The sequence below is a fragment of the Hypanus sabinus genome, unplaced genomic scaffold (genome assembly GCF_030144855.1).
Source record: "Hypanus sabinus isolate sHypSab1 unplaced genomic scaffold, sHypSab1.hap1 scaffold_322, whole genome shotgun sequence".
NCBI lineage: Eukaryota > Metazoa > Chordata > Chondrichthyes > Myliobatiformes > Dasyatidae > Hypanus > Hypanus sabinus.
This window is the reverse complement of record NW_026781230.1, coordinates 56,475-81,963: the sequence shown is the minus strand read 5'-3', so window position 1 is coordinate 81,963 and position 25,489 is coordinate 56,475. Positions and strand designations below refer to the sequence as shown.

The following is a 25,489-nucleotide window of genomic DNA, read 5'->3' as shown; positions in this document are numbered from 1 at the left end:
GACAAACTCTACCCCATTTAGTCCTTTTACAGTATGGGAGTTCCACTCAATATATAAAAAGTTAAAATCGCTTCCTATATCAATCTTTGTTTCTAAGCATAGTCTGCGATCTCTACAAAGTTTTTTTTTTCTAAATCTCTCAGAGTGTTGGGAGCAACCAAGTCCCAATAATGTCTACAATATCACAATTCCCTGTCCTGAGCTCATCTGGCTTTCCTACGACGCTTCTTGCATTCTGATATACACAGCTCAGCACGTTCATCATACCATGCTTAACCTTTTGTCTGCTGACTCTATTTGAGGTCTGAACAACATCTTTCTGGTGTCAAGAAAGCAACCTCTCCCTCAATGTCACAAAAACAAGGGAACTGGTTGTGGACTACAGAAGGAATGGAGACAGGCTAACCCCTTTTAACATCAATGGATCTGGGGTTGAGAGAGTGAACAGCTTTAAGTTCCTCAGCATAAACATCACCAAGGATCTCATATGGTCTGTACATACCGGCTGTGTGGTACGTGGCCGTGTGCCTCTTTCACCTCAGACGGTTGAAGAAGTTTGGGATGGGGCCCCAAATCCTAGGAACTTTCTACAGGGGCACAATTGAGAGTATTTTGACTGGCTGCATCACTGCCTGATATGGGAACTGTACTTCCCTCAATCGTAGGGCTCTGCAGAGAGTGGTGCGGACAGCCCGGCGTATCTGTAGTTGTGTGCTTCCCATTGTTCAGGACATTTACACAGACAGGTGCGTAAAAAGTCCCAAAGGATCATTGTGGACCCAAGTCACTCCAACAACAAACTGTTCCAGCTGCTACCTTCCAGGAAATGGTACAGCAGCATAACAGCTGGACCAACAGGCTCCTGGATGGCTTCTTCCACCAGGGCAACAGACTGATTAATTTATGCTGATACAATTGTGTTTCTGTTATAATGACTGTCCTAAGTATAAACTATTTATTGTAAATTACACATTGCACATTTAGATGAAGAAGTAATATGAAGATTTCTACTCCTCATGTATATGAATGGTATAAGTCAATTCATTTCACCCGCTTCACCATCTGTTCTGGCATTCTGACTCCAATTCCCCCCTGCAAATTTAGTTTCACCAAACACCCTCCACTCCACACACTAGCAATAGCAAGCCTTACCACTAGGATATTAGATCTCTGCTAGTTTTAATTTCCGAACATTTGACTTTCCTCTGCCAGGTAACCCGCCCCCCCAACAGTTTGTAAAGTGGTCCACCTGTTGTTGTATGAGATGACCCCAAGAGTACTCTGTGATGGATATTTAACCTCATTCCCCTTCCTTACTCTCACCCAGTTTAATGTGTCTTGCACCTTGGGTGTAACTCACCTCTCTTGATGTTATAACTATCACCCCCTCCAACTCCTAGATGATCCAGAATTCATCCATTTCCAGCTTCAGCTCCTTAAAATGCAGGGTTACAGGCTGCAGCTGTATGCACATCTTGTATGTGAGGGTATCAGGGGCACTGGAGGTCTCCCCGCCTTCCCACCAATGTCCTGTCTAATTTGTAATGACCGGTGTGCTGAAACACCTTGCGCTGTGCAATTTTTACCCACTGACAACAAGACATGCACACTGAATTTTAAATAGGGAGGTACTTCTTTTAACAGCTAGCAACTCACTGTCGATAAGAACTTTGATCTCCTCTGGGTTTGATCAAGTTCATCTGCACTCTCACACAAACTATGTAACAGGCCTGTTGTGGGTTATGAAGGATTTTCTCACTTGAACTTTTGCAAACCGTCCATATGTGATTTGCTTGCTAAATGATACTTTCAAAGGTCAGATTTCCAAATATCACTCCCCACTTGCAAATTCTCCAGCAAATTTTGCATCGCCACAATACTGTAATACCAGTTTCTGTATTGTACATAAATATTTCCTCTGAAATCTCCCCCAAGTGACAGATGGTGTTGAACTCAGTGAATGCAATGCCAATGAATATGAAGGGAAGGGCAGTAGTCTGTCTCACTGGAGTCTGGCACATTTGTGATGTGAAAGCTACTTGTAGCCCAGGGCAAAGGTGTTTGATGTCATTATGCACCCAGGGAGAACGGGACAAAACATGTTCTCACCGGTAGAAAAGTCCAGAGCAAGAGGAGGTAGAGGAAGCAACAGACACAAAATGCTGGTGGAGCTCAGCAGGCCAGGCAGCATCTATGGAAAAGAGTACTCAAGCTGAGTTCCTCCGGCATTTTGTGTGTGTTGCTTGGATTTCCAGCACCTGCAGATTTTCTCTTGTTTGTGATCGGAGATAGAACAAAGGTGATTTTCTCAACTGGTGATGTAAAAGATTTTGTTCCCTTTCTCCGAGTTCCTAATCCTTGCGTTTAGATAGCTGGAGCTCAGCTGTGTCTGAGAGATCCATCGGTTCCCATTCACTCATCAGCCGGAAGCTCCCCGGGGTCCGTGTACGGATCGCGGGGCTGAGAGAGAGGGAAGAGAGCAGGACTGTCCCAGGATTGCGGACTATGATGTCCAGAGTTCACAGCAAATGTCCCTCAGTCGGTGTTTAAGATAGCAGCCCAGAAAATCATTCTTACCTTTACCGATCCTCCGGATGTCCTTTGTCTACGGCGCGCATGCGTGCTATTCGGTGACGTCATCGACCTTGATGCCTGCGTATTTGATCGTTGCTTCAGAAGCAGCGAAATTTTAAACCCAGGGCTTTATGAGTAATCGCGGTGCCATTAAACATTCCTGCTAGCACCCGTTTCATGTCCACACCTCAGGGTTTTTTTTTCTGTGTCGAAAACTCAGCAGCTGTTTTAACGTAGAAAGTGGCTCCCAAAAACAATATCAACAGGCATTCTATTTACCTAATGCCTCTCGTATAACCCTCTTACAGAGGCAGATATAAAACACAAGAGATTCTGCAGTTGCTAGAAACACACACACACACACTCACACACACACACACACAGACACACACACACACAAACAGACACACACGCACACACACAGACACACACACACACACAGACACACGCACACACACACACACGCACACACACACAGACACACGCACACACACACTCACACACACAAACAGACACACACGCACACACACACACACACACTCACACATACACACACACACACACACACAGACACACACACACACACACACACACAATGCTGGCGGAACTGTGCAGTTCAGGTAGCAACTAAGCAGAGGAGTACACAGTCTAGGCATGCTGAAGGGGCTCGGCGTAAACGTTGTCTATTTATTCCTCTCCACATTTGCTGCCTGATCTGTTGATTTCCTCCAGTATTTTGCAGAAATTAACCACCTTTTTTTCCAATCAAGCAGATTCCAAATGTGTCTGATCTTTCATTTGTAGCCACATCCTGCAGGTTCGGTTTCTCTTCTTCCTCCTCCTTGTAAACCAGGCCCCATCTCTTTCTGGAGCCCCAAATCTCTGACTGGCAACTTGGTTTCTGACTCTGCTCCATTCACTCGCTAGTCTGCTGTCAGACTTCAGATGTTCATTGTAACAACCCAGCAGTTCGAAGCGAAGACCTTTGAAATTAGTGAGAATGACCTAAAACATTGAAAAGAGCGGGGAAGAAGGAGTTTAACCAACTTCGTCCGGGGCCCTGAACAACGTCACAACCACAGTGAGCTCATCCTCTTGTTCAGCCCGGAGAAAATCATGCAGGAAATTCATGCAGGTGTATAAGATGATGAGAGGCATTGGTCGTGTGGATAGCCAGAGGCTTTCCCCAGGGCAGAAACGGCTAACACGAGGGGGAATAGGTTTAAACTGCTTGGAAGTAAGTACAGAGGAGATGTCAGAGCTAAGATTTTTAAACAACAGTGGTGTGTGTTTATGGAATGCAGTGCCAGCGATATGGTAGAGTCGGATAAAATAGGATCTTTTAAGAGACTCAGATAGGTACATGGATCTTAGGAAAATAGGTGGCTATGTGGTAGGGTAATTCTAAGCAGTTGGGACTAAGATAAAGGCCAAACTGTCTGCAATGTGCTGTAGATTTCTCTGATTCTATGAAATTCAATGGCAATCTCCTATCCCTTGGAGTGGTGACTAGTTGCAACCTGTCATCTCAGGGAACGCGAGAGGAGAAAGGCAGGGATGTATTTTCATATACTGATATGGAACAGAATCATGGGAAGGGACCAGATGGTCCCTCCTGGCATTTGAAGTGGTAAAATCAGAGTCAGCAATGGTATTGAACATCGGGAGTAGGTGATAAGGCTTTTTCGTTGGAGATCGATAAACTGCCGGTAGTGTGTGTCTGGATGAGTGGGTCGTTTACAGACTGGAAGGAGGTAGTGTTTGGAGTACCCCAGAGAGCAGTCCCTGACCACAGTTGTTCACAGTTTAATGTCCTGGCGGAGGCAGCGAGATGTGAGATGTCCCAGTCTGCTGGTGAGGCAGAAAGAGTGGAGTTGGGGGAGGGGAGGCTATTCACATGCAATTTCGTAGCTTTGCAATCAGTACATAGTGCACTGTGGGGCTGCAGTGGGGGGTTCCAATCTGCTAATTAGATTTGCTGACGGCACTACTTTGATCGGCCGAATCCCAAACAATAACGAGGCAGCCGACAGAGAAGAAGTCATCACCCCGACACAGTGGTGTCAAGAAAACAACCTCTCCCTCATTGTGACAAAAACAAAGGAGCTGGTTGTGGATTACAGGAGGAATGGAGACAGGGACCGAATTCAACATTTCCAAGACTGTTATTGACACAAATCATTTTAATATTGATCATGGCCCAATGTGTTTTATATGTTGTTAATGTCATAAAGCATATTTATAGATTGTTACTGACAGAGAATCGTATAATTTGTGTTCCGTGTGTTAACTGAATGTACTTGTCTGTGATGCTGCCACAAGTCAGTGTTTCTTTGTACCTGTACCTTCCCGTACTTGTGCACTTGGCAATAAATTCAACAGGACCTGAGAAATCTCAGTGAGATTTGATTAGTGATGATCATCTTGGCAGCTCGGTAGGTCGAATGTATGAGACAGTACACTGTTAAATGCAAAACCCTGAACAGTGTCGATGATCAGCGGGATCTTAGACACCAAGTTCATCGCTCCCTGAAAGAGACTGCACAGATTGATCGGGTGGTTAAGAAGGGAAATGACATGGTTGTCTTTATTAGTTGAAGCACTGAGTTCAAAAGTCGGGAAGTTGTGTTGCAGCTGTTCCGAGCCTGCGGTCGTACTGTGACTGTTTCTTTAAGAGCGCCGGCGTGAGGAGGCGGGGCTATGACGTCAGTCACAGGCTGACAGCGCTGACTGTGGACTGAACCATAAGAGAGAGAGAGAGCGATCTGCAGACAGGCAGTCGGCCAGTCTAAAGAGAGAGAGAGACTGGAAAAGCTGATCGCTTCAGTTAGTTGCAGCTGAGGTTTGGACCTCTCCTATGCCCGCAAGAGTGGGTTGATCATCGGTACACGGAAACACAACGAATGTGTGTGGCTGTCACTTCGTATAATCCATAGGAGTAGATTTTGGAATATCTTGTGTTAACCCTTGCCTGGGTATGTTGTGTGGTAACCCCTGGAAGACGGTATTCCTGTGACAGGTCACTTTTGCAGATAACTCGTATGTGGACGGATTCAAAGGATAAGAATTTCGACGGCGGTTATTTTGAAGTAACCTTTTCTCTATATTTCACCCTGGATTATAAATATCTCTATCCCATCATTTATTCCGTGAATTACTGAACTTTCCTACTTTACCATCTCAAGACTCTGAGCTTTGTTCCCTCAGGCTCGATAATCTGTGAGTCATATTTACACATATATACACATAACACTGTAAACTTTCCTTTATTTCGTTAAGTTACTGTATTATATAAGTCAGTACTACTAAAGATAATGGTTTTAACATCAAAACCAGACTCCAGTGTGAACTCTATTGCTGCTGTTTCGTTTATAAAACGTTGCAGTTCGTAACACAGTTTTATAAAACTAGTTAGCTCACATCTGGAGTGTTTCATACAGTTCTGGTCGCCCCCATTCTCGGATGTCGGGGCTTTGGAGAGGGCGCAGAAGAGGTTTACCAGGACACTGCCTGGATTAGAGGGCATGAGCTATAACGAGAGGCTGGACAAACTTGTGTTGTTTTCTCCAGAGCGGCGCAGGCTGGGGTGAGACTGGATGGGCGTTTATAAGATTACGAGAGGAATAGATCGTGTGGACAGACGATATATTTTTCCTGGGGGTTGAAATGTCTAATACATTTAAGGTGAGTGGAGATGTGAGCGGCGTTTGCGTCCTTCCACAGAGTAGTGGGTAAACGGACATCTGTCTGGGGGTGAGAGACCAAAGCGGCCATGTGATCCCGTTTCCTGTTCACGTTTCTCTGCAGATCTGCAGCATCTGCGGGTCACTGCTCTACCTATACGTGTAGCTTCATCTTTCCCCGTTCATACAAGGCAGTGAGATCCGGATCTGTCACGTCCTCTCGTTGTGGTGGACAATATGGGTTTTTTTTCGGCAATATTTTCAGCATGTTTCATTCCACTGTTTTCACCTGCTGAAGTGCTGCCGATGTTTCTGGGTGTCTGACCCACTTATGTGAGAATTTAGCTTTTTATAATTATCTGAGCTTCTCATCATTGTGTAAAGTTCAGTTAAGCTTCACTCCACTACTTCCAAAGCAACAACCCAGTCAGTCAAACAGTCGGCACAATCAAAATAGTTTATTACATCTTTTTTTCATTTTGTATGATTTATATAATTTAACTATGTGATATTTCTATTCTTGTATTAAATCACAATTGTTAAAATATGTGGTTAAAAGTTAGGTTCTACTGCTGAACGAATTTCATGACATATGCCGGTGCTATTAAACTTGATTCCGATATTGACATGGGAGACCCACCACCGGTCACCTGATCCAATTAAAATGGGGAATTTGTTTATTATCATCACGTACTGAACTACAGTGATGTACCATCCACACAGATCGATACATTACAACAGTACATTGAGCTGATAGATGACAGAACATTAACTGTAACAAAGCATTATGGCTGCAGAGAAAGTGCAGTGCAGATAGACATATGGTGCAGCGTCACGTCGACTTACATTGTGAGGTTGAGTCAATTTTATCATTCATTTGGCTTATAACTGCAGTCAGGAAGCCATCCTTCAACATGGTGTTACGCGCTTCAAGGCTTTTGTATCTCTCCGCCAGTGGGAGAGGGATTGCAGCTAGAATGTCCAGATTATGAGGTTCTTTGAGTACATGGCCTGATTTTCCAGGCAGGGGAAGTGTAGGAAGAGTCCAAGGAGTGGGGGCTTGTTTCTCTGATGTCCTCTGCTCTCCAAAGTTCTCTGCAGTTCCTTGCAGTCATGGGCAGAGCAGTAGCCATACGAAGGTGTGAAGTATAGAGAAGAAGCTCAGAGACCTCGGCCTTCACCCTGCCTTGTGTAGCTGGAAACTGGACTTCCTGTCAGATCGCCGGCAGGTGGAAAGAGTGGGCTCCATCTCCTCTGTCTCTCTGACCCTCAGTACACATAACCCACAGGGTTGTCTCTTTGGCCCTCTCCTTTACTCTCTGTGCATCCATGACTTGTGTTGCCACCCACAGCTCCAATCTGCTAATTAAATTTGATGTCAACACTACATTGATTAGCCTAATCTCAAATAACAACTTTCAATAGATCATATGCCTCCTGACACGGCTCGGTCCAAACCAACTGTTCACCCTTCTTCAGGAGATTATTCAGAGGAAGAGCGATAGCAGCAAAGTTCTGACAGAACTTACGATAATATCCATCCATTCCCAGAAACCTAAGAGCCTTCTTAGCAGTCAGAATAGGAACTTGAGAAATTGCCTGGACTTTTGCCCGAGCAGGAGCCATCTTGCTTTGACCTACAACATAGCCAAGACAGTCACACTGGCATGGCCAAATTCACTCTTAGCCAAGTTAACTGTAAGGTTGTCCTAGGAAAGCCTGTCAAATAGCTTTTCTACTGCAGAGATATGCTCTTCCCAAGTGTCACTCCGTGTGCCCGAGTTATCAATATAGACATCTGTGTGTTCTAACCCTGGAATTACAAAATCAATCATTCTTTGGGATGTTCCTGGAGCATTTTTCCTTCCAAAAGGCAAAATACTGTATTCATACAACCCAGATGGTGTCACACATGCAGAAATTTCTCTACCTCTGTCCATCAATGGAACACACCAAAACCCTTTCATCAGATCTATCATTGTAAGAAATTAGCTGTTCCAATATTATCGATACAACCATTATTCCTAGGGATAGGATAGGCATCTGTTTTTGTTACTGCATTTACCTTCCTATAATCAGTGCAAACTCTAACACTACCATCAGGTTTTGGCGCAATAACACAGGGTGAGCTCCAATCTTATGCTGAAGGACTAATAATATCATTTTCTAGCATATATTCAATTCCTTGCTCAGCCACTTTACACTTTTCTACATTCATGCGATATGGGTGTTGTGTATTAGGTTTGGCTTGACCAATATCTACATCATGTACTACGACCGTGGTTTGCTTGGGAACATCCGGAAATATATCTTTAAACTTCAGAATTAATTCTTTCAGCTGTTGTTGTTGCTTTGGCTGCAGATGTGCCAAACTTGTTAACAATGTTATCTGGAACAACTGCGTTCACTAGCCTAACTGGGACCACGTTTGGCTTGTGAAAATTCTCAGACGAGTCAATTGCTTCATTCTCAGGGCTGCCAGATTCATATGTTTTAACAACAACACTCAAAGATTGTGCCTGCTTGTCAAAATAAGGCTTTATCATATTCATGGGTACCACCTGTGTTCGTTTACGTCGATCATGTGTTTTAATAACATAATTCAGATAATTAATTTGAGAGACTATTTCATGCGGTCTATTGAGTTTCGCCTGAGGTGGATTCGTCAACATTGGAAATAGGCAAGCACCTTATCTCCCACCTGGCAAGCCTGCTTATCAGACCAACAATTCATTTTGTTTTGAGAAATCTTTACGTTTGTCTTGCTAGACTACAGGCTTGCTGTAGTTTATTTTTGAACTTCATGACAAAGTCAAACAAGTTAAAATGTACATCCCTATCAATGCACTGTTCCTTTAACAAGGTAAAAGGTCCCTTCACTCTGTGATCAAATACAAGTTCAAATGGACTAAAGCCCAGTGATTCTTGTACCGACTCTCTGACTGCGAACAAAAGCAAATATATTCCTGCATCCCAGTCTTTTCCATTTTCAACACAGTATGTCTTAATAATTGTTTTGAGGGTAGAATGGAATTTTTCTAAAACCCCTTGTGATTCCGGATGGTACACAGACGATGTAATTTGTTTAGCACCCAGTTCATAAGCTACCTGCTGGAATAATCCAGATATACAATCATTTCCTTGATCAGACTGGATTTCTTTAGGCAAACCAAATAAATATAAAAAAAAACTTGGTAATTGCCTTCACCACAATTTTATCTAGGAAAATATTTCTGAGAAAAATTGCCTCTGGGAATCTGGATGTAGTACACATAATAGTTAGCAGATACTGATGGCCAGCTTTACTCTTTGGCAATGGCCCAACACAATCCACTATCACTTTGGAAAAGGGTTCACCAAATGCAGGTATAGGCCGCTGTGGGTCCATTGGGGCGACCTGATAGGGTTTACTCATAACTTGACAAGTGTGACAGGTTCTGCAAAAGGTCACTACATCTTTCCTCAAATTAGGCCAGTAAAATGCTTTCATAATCCTGTTTACAGTTTTATTCACTCTAGGATCTCAACCTAAGGGCATACCATGGGCCAACGTTAAAGTTTCAGTCCTATAAACTTTAGGAACACCAACTTGGTGAACAATTACCCATTCCTGACACGCTGGTATAGCAAATAGCCTCCACTTCCTCATTGACACTCCATCCCTGATATAATACCCTACTGGCACTTCCTTAATCTCATCATCAGAGAGAGCTGTTTCGTTTAAAGCTTCAATCTCAGGGTTTCGGTTCTATTCTGCTATAAATTCCTTCCTAGACAGAGATAAATCTTTCTCATCAGACTTACTACCTGAATCATGTTGAAACAATGAAGGCAGAAAAGTCCCTGACAAGTCTTCATAACCTGAATCCCGACTTTGGCTATCATTGGTATCAGAATCATGCTGCACAGAACCGTCTGCGTCGGCAGACTTTTTAGCCATACTTCGAGTTATTGCGCAGGAAGGATAAATGTTAAAATCCATCTGTGGGTCGTCAGTGGTTGGCTTAGTTGTCAACAGCACTGCAGGAACAACTTTACCATCTGCCAGGTCATTCCCTAACAGCAAAGTAACATCTTCCACCGGTAAACTGGTGCATAATCCGATCTCAACAGGTCCCGAAACCTTCAATAATGCAATCCCATCTGACATAAAATGATTGATCACCACCTTAACTCGGTCAGACCTCTCAGACCTTATCGGAGCCACAACAGAATGTTCAGGACCCAGTGGGTTTACTGGTGCTTCAACATACTGATCAGAGGCATTTGGGACTGCCTCCTTTTTCTTGTTCTTCTTCAGGACGGAACAATTAGCCATCATATGACCAGCTTTCTTACAATAGCAACAAGTGAGATCAGAGTATTTCTACTTCAACTGCTTCCCTTCCTCCTTTCTCTTGTCGGTAGTCCCAGCTTTAATTTCTGCTTTACCCTGGTTATCCTTGCTACTCTTCTGGAAACTCTTATTTGGGATAAACTTAACCTTGTCAGTTAAAGCAAACTCAGCTGCTAATCAAGCAGACTCCTGCAAAGTGGAAGCATCTTTTTCATCTAAATACGTCTTTATGTCAACGGGGACACACATTCTGAATTCTTCAATTAAAACCAACTCTCAAGCTGTTAAATATCATCATTTATATTTTTATATGTGAACTAGCAGTCAAAATACACAAACTTCTCATAAGCTAATTCCATATAATTATGGTTCACAGATTTCCTCAAATTTCTAAACCTTTGTCTATCTGATTCTGGAACCAACTCATGAGCTTTGAGCACAGCCTGCTCCACAATGTCATAATTAGCTGCATTTTCAATTGAATGTGCTTGTTGAGCCTGACCCTTAATTATACTTTGTAACAAGAGTCCAGCTTCCTTTCGGCCGCTTTTGACTTAGAGCCACTTTTTCAAAAGGCTGTAAATATTTACAAACATCAATCTGATCAAATGGAGGGACCAATTTAACTTCCTGGCTGGAAATGAACGGTACAACCAACTCCTTTGAGCAAGCACCTTCTTTCTCAAGCCTTAACTTCTCTATCGCAAACTGCCTGTCTTCTTTCCCTCTGTTTGTCTGCTTCCTCAGTTTCAAGAGTCTTTTTTCCTGCCTCTTCCCTTTGTTTGTCTGCCTCTCTAGTATCAAACCCCCCTCTGCCTCTCCTTTACTTCAGCCTCTAATCTAAGTACATCAATCCTCAATTGTTCCAGACATAACAGGATCTCCTCTTTACTCACAGGAAACCTCTGTAACACCTCCTGATCAAACACCTTCATAGATATATAGTGCTCAACTATTTTCCTCTGAATTTCTGGCTTTCTCATAGCCCTCCTATGGTGGCTGCAATTCCCAGCTGCACCATCAGCTGGGCATATTAAAGTGTCCTGGAGCCGACCATCCTCCTGATAATCTGGGAAACGAATGAGCAGTTGCGTTACACCAGCCTAAGTAGATGGGGCTGGATAATTGAATTGTGCCATTCTACTATAGCCAGCGGGATGTTATCTGGAGCTACTTCATTTATGCCATATGTTTAAGGAGTAGAATGTTTTATCTTCCCTGCAATGTACTATGGACTGGCCAGCATCAAATGTAAACCCAAAGTCAGGAGCAGAGTGGTGTCTCTTGGTTTGAGGAGTATTTCACTATGTTGTTGTCACCCAGTTCTGTTCGGTTTAGCTGATTCAAGTTTGGACTCTAGAACAGTTCTGTTGAGTTTGTAAACATTTTGGGGAATAAAGCCCCTATTTTTTTTAACCTTTACCTGCTCTCCCAGATTTATGCTTCCCCTTGTCATTCACAGATTCTTAACTCCTTAAGGCTCAGCCTATTAGCAATAGTCATCAATTCATTCTGATTGGTTTTTCCTAATGCCTCAGGGGTTGGCGCTTCCAAAAATATAGCAATATCCACTGCTGCTGATTTCCACACACAAGACAGACAGACATACTTTATTGATCCCGAGGGAAATTGGGTTTTGTTACAGTCGCACCACCAGGAGTAGTGTAGAAATATAGCAATATAAAACAATAAATAATTAGAAATAGTTAAAATATGCCAATTGGAAAAAGTCCAGGAACAGCCTATTGGCTCAGGGCAGGAATGACTTCCTATGATGATCAGTGTTGCATTACAGGCAGGATTACAATCAAAAGGGATTACCCCAATCAAATCGATAATTAATCAATCAATACACCCCCAAATTTGTTCATATCTGAGATGCTGGCCCCAATTTTTTTTATGAACCTTAATGCTTTAGAAACAAACCAGTAGCAATTGACTGCACCTGGAGTCTGGTTTTGATGTTAGAACCAGTATCTTTACTAGTGACTACTTATAATATTGTAACTTAAACAAGATAAACAAAAGTTAAGTGTTATGTGTATAAATATAACTCCCAAACTATTGAGCTTGGGGGAAATAAGGCTTAGAGTCTTGAAATGGTAAAGTAGGAAAGTTCAGTTCATCCACGGAATAGGTGATGAGAGAGGGATACTTGTAATCCAGAGTAAATGTTGACAGAAGACAATTATGTTGAATTCCACAGGTTCCATGGTGGTAAAACGAGAGAACAGTCACTGTAGATTTTATGTGTCATTCAAAGTCGACATACAAATTATCACCGAAAACGACTTGTCACAAGAAGTATCATCTTCTAGTGAATTACCACACCACAGCCAGGCAAGGGTTAACACATAAGTGGTCTTCACAAGATACAACAAATCAGATACACTCCTATGGATCAAATGAGGTGACAACCACACATTTGATGTACGATGGATCGATAATTAACCCACCCTTGTGGGCATAGGAAACTTCTAAACAGTGACCCTTGGTTCTGGTTTTGATTCTTCCATTTTTCCTCCTTCGTCTCTGTCTGACTCTGAGTGTCTGTGTCCTCGGGTAAAACTAAACAAGCTGCAAGTCAGACTGAATTGCCTTCTTAATCTCTCTCTCTCTTAAAATGACAGTCCGCAGCAAAAGAAACCTAGAGATTCATAACAACAGCCACTCACCATTGTGAACTGACTGATGTGCCAGTAGTTGGGATGACTAAGTGAATCCTATACCACAGTCTGAGCAGGTGAATGGCTTCTCCCAGTGTGAACTCGCTGATGTCTCTGCAGCGTGGATGACTGAGTGAATCCCTTCCCACAGACTGAGCAGGTGAACGGCTTCTCTCCAGTGTGAACTCGCTGATGACTCTCTAGGCACTAGACTTATACTCACCAGAATTTAGGAGATTGAGGAGGGATCTTATTGAAACATAAAATTTTAAAGGCATTGGACAGGCTAGATGCAGGAAGATTGTTTCCGATGTTGGGGGAGTCCAGAACGAGGGGTCACAGTTTAAGGATAAAGGGAAAGCCTTTTAGGACCAAGATGAGGAAAAACTTCCTCACACAGAGAGTGGTGAATCTGTGGAATTCTCTGCCACAGGAAACAGTTGAGGCCAGTTCATTGGCTATATTTAAGAGGGAGTTAGATATGTTCCTTGTGGCTAAAAGGGATCAGTGGGTATGGAGAGAAAGCAGGCAGAGGGTTCCGAGTTGGAGGATCAGCCATGACCATACTGAATGGTGGTGCAGGCTCGAAGGGCCAAATGGCCTATCCCTCTACCTATTTTCTATGTTTCTACAGTGAGGCTAAACACAAGTTGGAGAGAGAAATCAACTTCTGACTGGGCAGAGTGCTGGGATCGGGAATGACCATCAATTCCCTAATGGTCTTCCTGTCTGTATAGGAATGGGGCATTTCTGCCATCTCCAATCTGTGACCTGGCTCAGTTTAACTCTCTCCATTGGTATTATTCCCTGTTCCTGCTGAGCAGCACGGGGGCCTGGCCACACAGTAACTGAAACAGTCTCACACAAATAGTCTTTCTTGATGCACAGCTGGGAATTCTTTTATGTATTATTAACTTAAAGTATCACAGATTTAACACCATGTAGAAAATTCCTGCTGAGATGTATGGTTGGTCTGCACAGCTGTTAAAAGGACAGAGTGATTTTTTGCAGAATTCCCAGAATGGGAATACTGAGGATTATTCTGAGACAGGGAGGGAAGAATCCAATAAAACCCCAGAGTTAATTGCTCCACAATGACAACAGCCCACCCGAATGATGCCCAATTCCTGAGCAGGAGGAGGGACAGCCCTCAGTGATTCCTGTGTATGCTCCCTGGAAGCCTCAAGAAATGATAATGATCATGAATCAGTCCCCAGAGAGAAAAGAAAAAAAACAGCACAGTTTGCTCAGTGTGTCCGCAGTACTATACAAAAGTTTAATGCAACCCCATAAGATTTATTCAGTCTCTGCTGCGTGATTCACTCAGCTGATGAAGGGCAGAAATGGAAGGAAGAATTGAGATACCAAACCTGTCAGGAGTTACAGGCAGGAAACCATAATGAGAATGAACAGACAGAGCAGATTATTCAAACCTTGGAAAGGGCTCTCCAGCAACCTGTAAACATCACTAAAGTACTTGAATGCAAGCCTAAGCCTGGGGAATTGAGAACAGAATATTGCGAGTGATTTGTGGCCTACTATGGCACTTTCACAGGAGACCAAACCTTTAATGATGGGAATCCGTCCCCCCAGTTTATGCCCTACTGTTCCAATGGTTACCAACTAAGTTAGCCAACAAGATTAAAACAAATAATATGGATTGGCCTGACAATCACCGAAATCGAATGTGATGAGCTTTGACATATTACTGGGACCTGACTTTCGAACCTCGAAGGGAACTAATACTAAAAGGTGAATACGTTCAGTGGGAAGAAGGACATGAGTGGGCTAAATCTTGGGATCAAAAATGGGATCAAAAACCTACCAAGGGACAGGTGGGGACAACAACCCGTTTAGAAATTGACAAACAAGGATGCTTCCTACTGTGAGTATCATCCCTCAGGAAGAGCCCAATGTAATATTGCAAGTTGCTGGAATTCCAGTTCCATTTATGGTTGATACGGAGGCAACCACAACACCCTCGATCAGGAAATACTATCAAAAGGGATTCCAGCTATCAGACGCTACAATCACTCTGTCTGGGTTCGAAGGCACAGAACGTACATATTCACGTACCCATCCACTGCAGGTGGAATTCCAGGGGAACCAGTGTGAGATTTCATTTACAGTCACCACCAGACGGGGGTGTAATCTTGCAGGGAGAGACTTGCTCTGTCCGCTGGAAATTGAGATTCTATGCACGGACAAAGGTATCACTTCGGGACTAGCGAACAACTAACAGCTTCTCCAGTTTCTGATCTCTCCAGTGTTGGGCAATTAATCTGGGCTCCACTGCGTTCCCAGTGGCCAAATCTCATGCGATGAGAGGTGCATGGAGGGATATGGGCCGGGTGCAAGTCAATGGGACTAGGCAGAAAAATGGTTTGGCAAAGCCAAGAAGGGCCAAAAGGCCTGTTTCTGTGCTGTAATTTTCTATGGTTCAATGAACCTGAAGGGTGCTCAACGTAGGAAAGCCCATATTTTGCACTTCTCGAGGGACAGAACTTCCCAGTCACGTTGATTGGAGAAGTTACAGAAAGAGAGTACAATGCATTACTGGCCAAAATTTCGGATTTCCTTTGGTGACAGACAGGGCTGGTGGTTCCCTATACAACCGTTAGGATTTGTCCTGGGTACAAGCAAAAGAGACTAGGGTTCCTTGCCTACACCCTGACGAAACAAGCCTCCAGCAGCGAGGGAGCCTGGCAAGACTTGGCCGCGGGCCAACTCCAACACTGGAAGGACTCTAAGGTGAAGACAGGAATTATGGTAATACATTATTTTAATATTCACCGATCCTGAGTCGTACCCCATCTCTGGGCAATTTCAGGCCATTAAGTTGGCCATACCAACTGCCCCCATGTGGATCACCGTGAAGGAAAGACCGACTCTCCCATCCATTCCACAATATCCCCTCAAGCTGGAGGCAATGTTTTATGAGGATGGAAACTCTTTTGTGGATCCAGCAGGGAAACGATGCGATAGTGACGGACAGTGAAGTAATTGCACAGGCCTCTTTTGAAGCAGCTGTCTCCGCCCAGAAGGCTGAGCTGTTTGCTCTGACTCGTGCCTGTATCCCAGCAACAGACAGAAGTGGGAACGTTTACAAAGACTCCCGTTATGCATTTGGAATTGTACATGACTACGGGGCTCTCTGGGAACATGGGGATTCCTGACTTCCTCTGGCCACCCCATTAGTAATGCCACCTTTGTAAACAACTTACTCACTGCTACACAGCTACCTGTTACTACCTGTTATTAAATGAGCAGCCCACACCCACATGTCCGACTGAGTCACGAAATACAATGCTTTAGCAGATGAGACAGCGAAAAGTGTGGCACCATCCTCGGTAGTTGTAGACCCCTCGGGTTCCCGTCAAGCAATCCTCCATCACTCAAGCAGAACGCGTTTGCCGGACATGTGGGAGGTACGTACTTTTCAGGGGGACGTCTCTGAGGAGGAGCACAAACTGTGGTCCCAGATGGGGTGCCAGAAAGACCCCGAGCTAGATTTTTGGATCACCCCAACGGGACAGGTTTGTGTTCCTACACAGTTTTTACCAATATTGGTCGATTATATACATAATTGTACAGCCCTTGGAAAGGAGGGAATGGTTGGAAACCTGTACCCTGCACACCGGTACGACTCCCTTGACAGGTGGACTTTTCTCGTGTTTACAAGTTGATTTTCTTGAATTGGCTAGAGTACATTGTTTTGGATACTGCTTCAGTTATTATAGAAATGCTTAGTGGATGGATTGAAGCTATTCCAACTACCTTTAATACTGCGAAGAATACGTACACAATGCTGGAAGACCTCAGCTGGTCTGGCAGCATCTGTGGGAAAAAGAGTAGCCAACGTTTCGCGCCGAGACCCTTCGTCAGGAATGGGGGGGAAGAGAGGGCCGAAGCCCAGTGAAACAGATAGGGGAAGGGCTAGAGGCAGGTGGAGAACCAATCAGAGGAGAGATAAAGGGGGGAGAGGGAGGGGATAAGCATGAAAGAACTGTAGAGATAAAGGAGCAGAAAGTTGAAATGGGAGAGAGGCAGAGAGGGACCTGGGATAGGGGAAGGGGGAGGGAATTACTGGAAATTGGAGAATTAACATGGGGGCCCCCGAATGCTGGGGTGAGCCCTCTCAAAGACATAAACATGAACACCACTAACAACCAATACATTTAATACTGCAATGTCTGTTGTGAAGGTATTGTTACGGGAAAAAATTCCCAGGTACAGTGTGCCGGAGATGCTGAGCTCTGACAATGGCCCACACTTCGTGATGAAAGTAAACAAAGGGGTACGTAATGACCTAGCTATCAAGCAACAATTCCACTGTGCACACCACCCACGGGCCGAAGGAATAGCGGAAAGAGCCAATGGCACTCTGAAGAGTAAACTGGCCAGACTAACAGTGGAGACTGGACTCACTTGGTTGATAGTCCTACCGATACCCAGTTCCACATGAGGGTTACCCCACAGGGGAAAACAGGGTTGTCACCAGCTGAAATCATTTATGGACAGCCCATGAGGACACCCTGGGGACTAAGACCTTGTGTACCATTGTTCCCAGAAGTCTACCAGCAAAATTGGATATTCATACCTGAGGGGAAGACACGGGGAAATATATATGCCAAAAAAAACAAAATTTTCTAAGCATTACATTCACAGGTATGACAGGCTTACAATGAAGAGAACAACTACGCAGAGAGGAATGACTATCCCACCATGGAACCTGGGATTTTTTTTCCTGATGAAGAACTGGGATTAAGGGAATCTTGGACCTCGGTAGAGAGGACCATCAGGTGTTACCGACCACTCCCACGGCTGAGAAACTGAATGGGCAATCTCGGTGGATACATCATTAGGCGCCAAACATGTTACTGAAGGAACTGAGCAGAAGGTCTCTCTCGGACTAATGGAAAATGTATTGGTTGTTAGTGGTGTTCATGTTGATGTATTTGAGAGGGCTCACCCCAGCATCCGGGGGCCCCCATGTTAAAACATTTCTGTCTTTCTGTCATACCAATGCCAAACAGGTAGAGCTAGGGGCCTGCTAGGTTTGTGCTGAAATTCCACAGCATGGTAAAACTATGGTTCCAATGTCATTAATCCCACTCAACCAGAGTGAGGAACTCTCAGCCTGGGCTTTCTCAAATAACATATGGGGAAGAGAGTGAGGACCTGTGGTCCAGTCAGAGATGACTGTCGCTGTCAGTGTTTTGAGGGATGGTATCGCAGGCCCCCACCAAACTGAACTTCCTATACTGGGAAACATGCATCCTGGCCATACTTGCAGGTGCCTAGCAGCAGAGAGGAACAACCGAGACTGATTGATTTTGGATGATTACTTTTCTCTCCTATGGAGAAAATCAGGAATTCATGAGAGATAATCAATTTGGATACAGCACTTGAGGAGCTGGCCACAATACTGCAGGGGCCCTGACAGTAACACAGGCCCAAGTAACAGAAATATCCACTAAAATGATTGCAATCTGGCAAACAGTCCTACAGAATCGTACAGCTTTAGATTTTATCCCAGCTGAGAAAGGGGGAACCTGTGCTATTATTGACACAGAATGTTGAACCTATATCCCTGATGAATCTACTAACATTACATCCCTCTCCACACTGCAAAGCACACTGCAAAGGAGATTGACAGCAACAAGAAAGTAGGGCAGGATTTACACGTGTTCACCGAAGGGTCGAAATGGTGATCTGTGAAGGCCTGTTTGGTAATATGTGGGGCATGATACTGCATTATAGCCTAATAGTAGTACATATCTTTGTTGTAATTACTGTTGTACACTGTCTTTACCCACTGATAAGTCAATGCTGTCATCAGTTGCTTTCTCTATAAAAAGTTACTGCTTTGTTGATATTGTAATGATCAAAAGGAGGGAATGATAAAGTCTGTAAAATGGTTAACACTTTGTTAAACAATAGCAGCCTGTTTTTCTGAAGGAAATTTCTGATGATCAACCGTTGTGCTGAGCCACGTTTCTTTTTGTGGGTAGCTAGCTAGAGTTTCAAGATGCTTATCTCCATGTGCACTCATGAGAAGAGATAGGACAGCTTCAGTCTGTCCTGTGTCTGGAAGCCTTTATGACTGTTTTGTAATTTGTCTATAGGGGCGGCTCATGTAGTAAATATCTTTGGCTCCAGCGTCTTGCGTGGGGAGGATCTGGACTATTTTGATAATGACTATTTTGTAGTTTGTCTTTAGGGGCTCCAGCCTGTCATGTAGTAAATAGCCTGTCTTGTGTGGGGGTATCTGGATGGATATATCCATGGTGTCAGGGGAATTGTTAGTCAGTTAGTGGATTGGGTGGGGACAGTCATCAACTGTTCCTGTTTGAGCGACTGAGTAAGCCCCAGGTACTTGGAATAAAGAGTTTGTACTGTACGGTCTCTGAGTGACTCTCTCCAGCTTCGACTTACAGAATGGGAGTGGTTTTAAAGGGCTGGAAACTGGAAGCTCATTACCAGACCTGGAGTGATTGCAACTGGGTCTGACAGAGGCATAAATGGTTGTTCTGGGCGCATTCAGTCTCACTCCAAATATAACCCACCTTCCCTTTTACAGGTATGTAATGTCTAAAGGACCAGTGTTTGAGTAAATGAGACTCACCAAACTTTCTCCTGACTGAATCAATGGAATCTCCGATTCTCCTGAGGCAGAGTTGATCTCTCCAGTTAATGCTCTCAGTCCTCAGGCTGGTGCACTTGTTGCTGTTCCCTCGTCTTCAGCCGTGGTTTGCTTCTAGTTGGGGTTTTTCTTCCAATAAAAAGGAGAACCAAACATTTCTGCTGAATGTTACTAAGAACAAAACGTTGAAGGCTGATATAATGATTTCAGTAAACATATTTTTTATTGTCACTCACACATCACAAAACAATATGGGATAAGGAGGAGCCATCATTCAGTCAGGAACAGAATTATGTGATTTGGTCCAACTGGTCTGCCCCACCATTTAACCATGGCTGATTTTCATTCCAACACCACATTCCTGCCTTCCTCCTGTAACCCTGAGCTGCTGAGCAATCATCAATATGTTCATCTCTGTCATAAATATACCCAAATAGCAGCTTCAACCAACCTCTGTGGCAACAAATTCCACAGATCAGACATCTTCTGGCCAATTTTTTTTTTCTCCTCTCAGTTTTAAAGGGAAGCTTCTTTATTCTGAGACTGCGCTGTCAGATCACAGTCTAATGGAAACATCCTCTCTGTGTCCACCGTATCCAGGCTTTTCAGCATTTGGTAGGTTTACTTAACCATACATCCCCCACCACTCCCACCGTCCTGATGAACTCCATTGAGCACTGGTCCAGAACAATCAAATGCTCCTCATACATAATGCCGAACATTCCTGAGATTATTCTTGTAAGCCTTGTTCACAACAACTGTACTGAACACATTTCTAGGAATAACAATCTAATTGGCACCAGGGTAATTTGCAGGGAAAAGTTGTGGTTACTTTACTGTTCTACTATCACAGAGTGAGCCATTTCCACTCCCACATTAAAACAGGTACAATTCAGGAAACATAAACTAATCCAGAGTGAATGTAATAAAAAGAAATTGGAATTACCAAACTGCTCAGCAGGTAAGGAACAGCTGTGGGGACAGGAACAAACTTTACAATTCAGGTTAATAACATTTTGTCAGAATGACTTCAAACACCAACTATTTCCCACCTTCTAATGTACAGGCATGTAATGTATAAAGGACCAGTGTCTGAGTAAATGAGACTCACCAAACTTCCTCCTCACTGACTCACTGGGAACTCCAAGTCACCTGATTCAGTGTTGTTCTCTCCAGTTGATGTTCTCAGTCCTCGGGCCAGTTCACTTGTTGCTGTTCCTACATCTTCAGCCGTGGTTTGCTTCCAGTTGGGTTTTTTTTTCCAATAAACCTCTCACAGCAGGTCTAACATTAACCAGAGAGATCACGAAGCACATTAACAATGAAACAGAGAACCAAACATATCTGCTTAATGTTACTAAGAACAAAACTCACTGTAATTTAAAAGTTGAAGCCAAATATAATAATCTCTATGAGCGATCTTTTATTGTCCCTCACACATCACAAAACAATATGGGATAAGAAGGAGCCATCATTCTATCATGGTAATACATAAGGCACAGGAACAGGATTAGGTGATTTGATCCATCTGGGCTATAAATGAGCAGGAGCAATGGGTGGTTAAGTGCCATGCACAAGGATACAACACACTGCCTGGCCTGAGGCTCAAACTCATGACCTTCAAATTGCTTAACCACTCGGCCACGTGCACATCATAGAAACCATTCACCCCCTAGACTTCCCAGTCCCTCGGTAAAGCAGGCAGTGAAATCAAAGATCCCCAAAACCTGGGATGTTCTCATTTCTCACCCACCCCAGTCCGGGAGAAGACACAACAGCCATAAAGCTCAAGGACAAATGTGAGCAGCCTCAGGAAACGAGGCGAGTTGCAGGAAGTTAACGGGACTCAGTGACCAACATCAGATTCCCCAACACAACATAGAGGAAGCATCCTGACCCATCCGGGGACTCTGAGCACACACGACGTCATCTCACATCACAAAGCGAAGGGTAGGGCAGATCTGCAGTAAACAGCCTCACGTGACCTGTCGGTGGCTCTCCCATTTCAACCCTGTGGAAATAGACAGCCTGGGCTCCAGGTTTGGATCGTTCAATGCAGATTAATTGAAGTCTACACATTTTTGACAAGCCCAGATAATCAGAATATAAATGAGTAATTGGTCCTCAGTTCGGGGCTCACGGCCAACATCGGATCTCCCTGCTTGGGATCGGTCGCAATACTCACCAATGGGAACGCAATATTTTCGGCCCACAGGCAGTGATCCCGACCCCTGGCTCCCCCACCCAGGAGGTGAGGACCCTTCCCTCGATCCCACAGATGATGCACTTCAGCACTGAGTGGAAATGAAAACACCGCCCGGCCGGAGACAGTGAACATGCGCAAAGTGAGTGTCACATCATTCGGAGGGCAGGGCCTCGGAAACAGATGCACAGGTGCTGCCCATCTGCTGCTAAATGGAAGGGACTAACGGGATCACGTGACCAGTCGGGTCTCCCACCCCAGGCAGAGTTTTCCAGCTAGCCACTACTCTGTGTAAAGAAACAAACTTGCTGCTTACATCTTCTCTCACCTTAAATATATTAGCCATTTCAACTCCCGGGAAACATAGATTGTCTGTCCACTCAGAATCAGAATCAGGTTTATTATCACCAGTCTGTGTCATGAAATTTGAAAACCGTGCAGCAGCAGTTCAATGCAATACATATTATAGAAGGGGGAAGAAAAACAAAACAAAAATAATAAAAATAAACAACTAAATCATCTGGTTCATCTGGGACCCTTACTCTTTGGGATTTTGATAAATGACCTGAATGAGGAAGTGGAGGGATGGGTTAGCAAGTTTGCTGATGACACAAAGGTTGTGAGTGTTGTGGATAGTGTGGAGGGCTGTTAGAGGTTTCAGTGGGACATTGATAGGATGAAAAAATGGGTGGAAAAGTGGCAGATGGAGTTCAACCAGGATAAGTGTGAAGTGATTCATTTTGTTAGGTCAAACATAATGGTAGAATATAACATTAATGGTAAGACTCTTGGCAGTGTGGAGGATCAGAGGGATCCTGGGGTCCCAGACCATAGGACACTCAAAGCTGCTACGCAGGTTGACTCTGTGGTTAAGAAGCATATGATGCATTGACCTTCATCAATCGTGGGATTGAATTTAGGAGCTGAGAGTTAATGTTGCAGCTATATGTGAAGCTGGTCTCACCCCACTGTGCTCAATTCTGGTTGCCTCACTACACGAAGCATGTGGAAACCATAGAAAGGGTGCAGAGGAGATTTACACAGATGTTGCCTGGATTGGGGAGCATGCCTTATTAGAAAAGTTTGAATGAACTCGGCCTTTTCTACTTGAAGCAATGGAGGATGAGAGGTGGCCTGATAGAGGTGTATAAGATGATGAGAGTCATTGATCATGTGGATAGTCAGAGACTTTTTCCCAGATCTGAAATGGTTATGGCAAGACAGCACAATAGGTACCTGGAGACACTGGAGAAAAATAAAGAAATACTAGCTTAGAACAATAGAGGGCGATGGGTAACCATAGTAATTCCTAAGTTAGGGACATGTTGGCACAACTTTGTGAGCTGAAGGGCTTGTATTGTGCTGTAGGTTTTCTATGTTTCTGTGAATAAATTAAAAATCGTGCAACAAACAGAAATACTATATATTTTAAATGTGAGGTAGTGTTCAAGGGTTCAATATCCATTTAGCAATCGGATGGCAGAGGGGAAGAAACTGTTCCAGAATCACTGAGTGTGAGCCTTCAGACGTCTGTACCTCCTACCTCATGGTAACAGTGAGAAAACGACATGCCCTGGGTGCTGGAGGTCCTTGATAATGGACGCTGCCTTTCTGAGACATGGCTTCTAATCGTCTGGTAATCTTCTAAACGTCTTTCCAGTCTCACACCAGCCGGCAAGGCTCCGGAGAAAACGACACAATTTTGTCCAACCTCCCGTTATGGCTCAGGCCCTCTAATCCAGGCAATATCCTGGTAAACCTTTTCTGCGCCCACTCCAAAGCCCCGCTATCCTTCCGAGAATGGGGGCGACCAGAACTGTATGAAACACTCCAGATGTGGTCTAACTAGTTTTATAAAGCTGCAACACAACTTCCCGACTTTTGAACTCAGTGCTTCAACTAATAAAGACAACCATGCCATTTGCCTTCTTAACCACCCGATCAATCTGTGCAGTCTCTTTCAGGGAGCGATGAACTTGGAGTCTAAGATCCCTCTGATCATCAACACTGTTCAGGGTTTTGCATTTAACAGTGTACTGTCTCATACATTCGACCTACCGAGTTGCCAAGATGATCATCACTAATCAAATCCCACTGAGATTTCTCAGGTCCTGTTGAATTTATTGCCAATTGCACAAGTACGGGAAGGTACAGGGACAGAGAAACGGTGACTTGTGGCAGCATCACTGGCAACTACATTCAGATAACACACGGAAGACAAATTATACGATTCTCTGTCAGTAACAAGATAGAAACATGTTTAACTTCATCCTGCTAATAGGACCAGAACAACGGGCTGAGCGGCGGCTCATCTCAGACGGTTCGGTGTGAAGGTCTCACAACCCGGACCGACCCCGGCAGATTCTGTGAAGGAAGCGAGGCGAGGCCGCCAGTTCTGGAAAGTTCATCCCCTCCCCCTTCAGGTTGCACCGATCACCCTGCGTGTCTCTCTCCCTTCCCCTCCCCCACCTTTTATTCTCCAGTCCTGCCGAAGGGCAGTAATGTCGGTAATGTCGACTGTATTCTTCCCCTAGATGCTGCCCGGCCTGCTGAGTTCTTCCGGCATTTTGTGCGTGTTGCTCGCATTTCCAGCATCTGCAGATTTTCTCTTGTTTGCGTTCGGGAAAGTTAACTCACCACACAACGTCAGACCTCCCCGCTCGGGACCGGCTTCAATACTCACTGAATGGAAATTGTTGGTGTTGCCCCGCAGAGAATAATCCGTCTCCGGCTCCCCGTCCAAGGGGGCGAGGACCCCCTCCCGATCCCGATCCCGATCCCGAACCCGAACCCGGACCCGCCGCTGACCCACTTCCACAAAGAACGAAAACAACATCGCTGCCTGGCTCGGCACTGTGAGCATGCGCAATGTGCTTCCTTTTGCGTCACAGTCGGTGGGCGGAGCCACGGAAAGAATCCCGCAAATGCTGCCGATCTGCGGTAAAACACGATCACGTTTCGCTGGTCTCCCATGTAACCGGTGACTGTTCCTCGCCCTTCACATACCGCCCTACCCACCGGCGCATTTCCCACATTATTTCATTATTTCCCTATATCATTTCCATACGTATTTAGATTTTCCCTCCATATCTTTCCCGAACCCTTTCCCTCCAGCCCCAGGTCACAGAGTTCTTAGAGTTATAGTTTTGATTCACTTCCCATCCCGACACACAGTTCAGACCCACACAGAAAATGAGCTGGTTTCTTTTAAATCAGTCAACACACGCAAAATGCTGGTGGAACGCAGCAGGTCAGGCAGCATCTCGAGGGAGAAGCGCAGTTACGCCTCGGGCCGAGACCCTTCGTCAGTCCTGAAACGTTCCGAAAAGTGGACAGCGCTTCTCCCTATAGATGCTGCCTGACCTGCTGCGTTCCACCAGC

General features: G+C 44.5%; 1 long non-coding RNA gene across 4 annotated transcripts; it reads right to left on the bottom strand.

Moving 5' to 3' along the window:
• Positions 1-3,190: 3,190 nt before the first annotated feature.
• Positions 3,191-24,963, bottom strand: LOC132388416 (uncharacterized). Of its 4 annotated transcripts, none has more exons than XR_009510221.1 (3): positions 24,792-24,963; positions 19,888-21,189; positions 3,191-5,113 (listed from the first exon to the last, which is right to left on the bottom strand). It is a non-coding gene; the product is annotated as an uncharacterized LOC132388416 (long non-coding RNA). The 4 variants fall into 4 exon arrangements; XR_009510220.1 differs by having other exon boundaries at positions 3,191-3,579; XR_009510222.1 differs by lacking the exon at positions 3,191-5,113 and adding an exon at positions 5,937-7,619.
• Between the last annotated feature and the right edge of the window lie 526 nt (positions 24,964-25,489).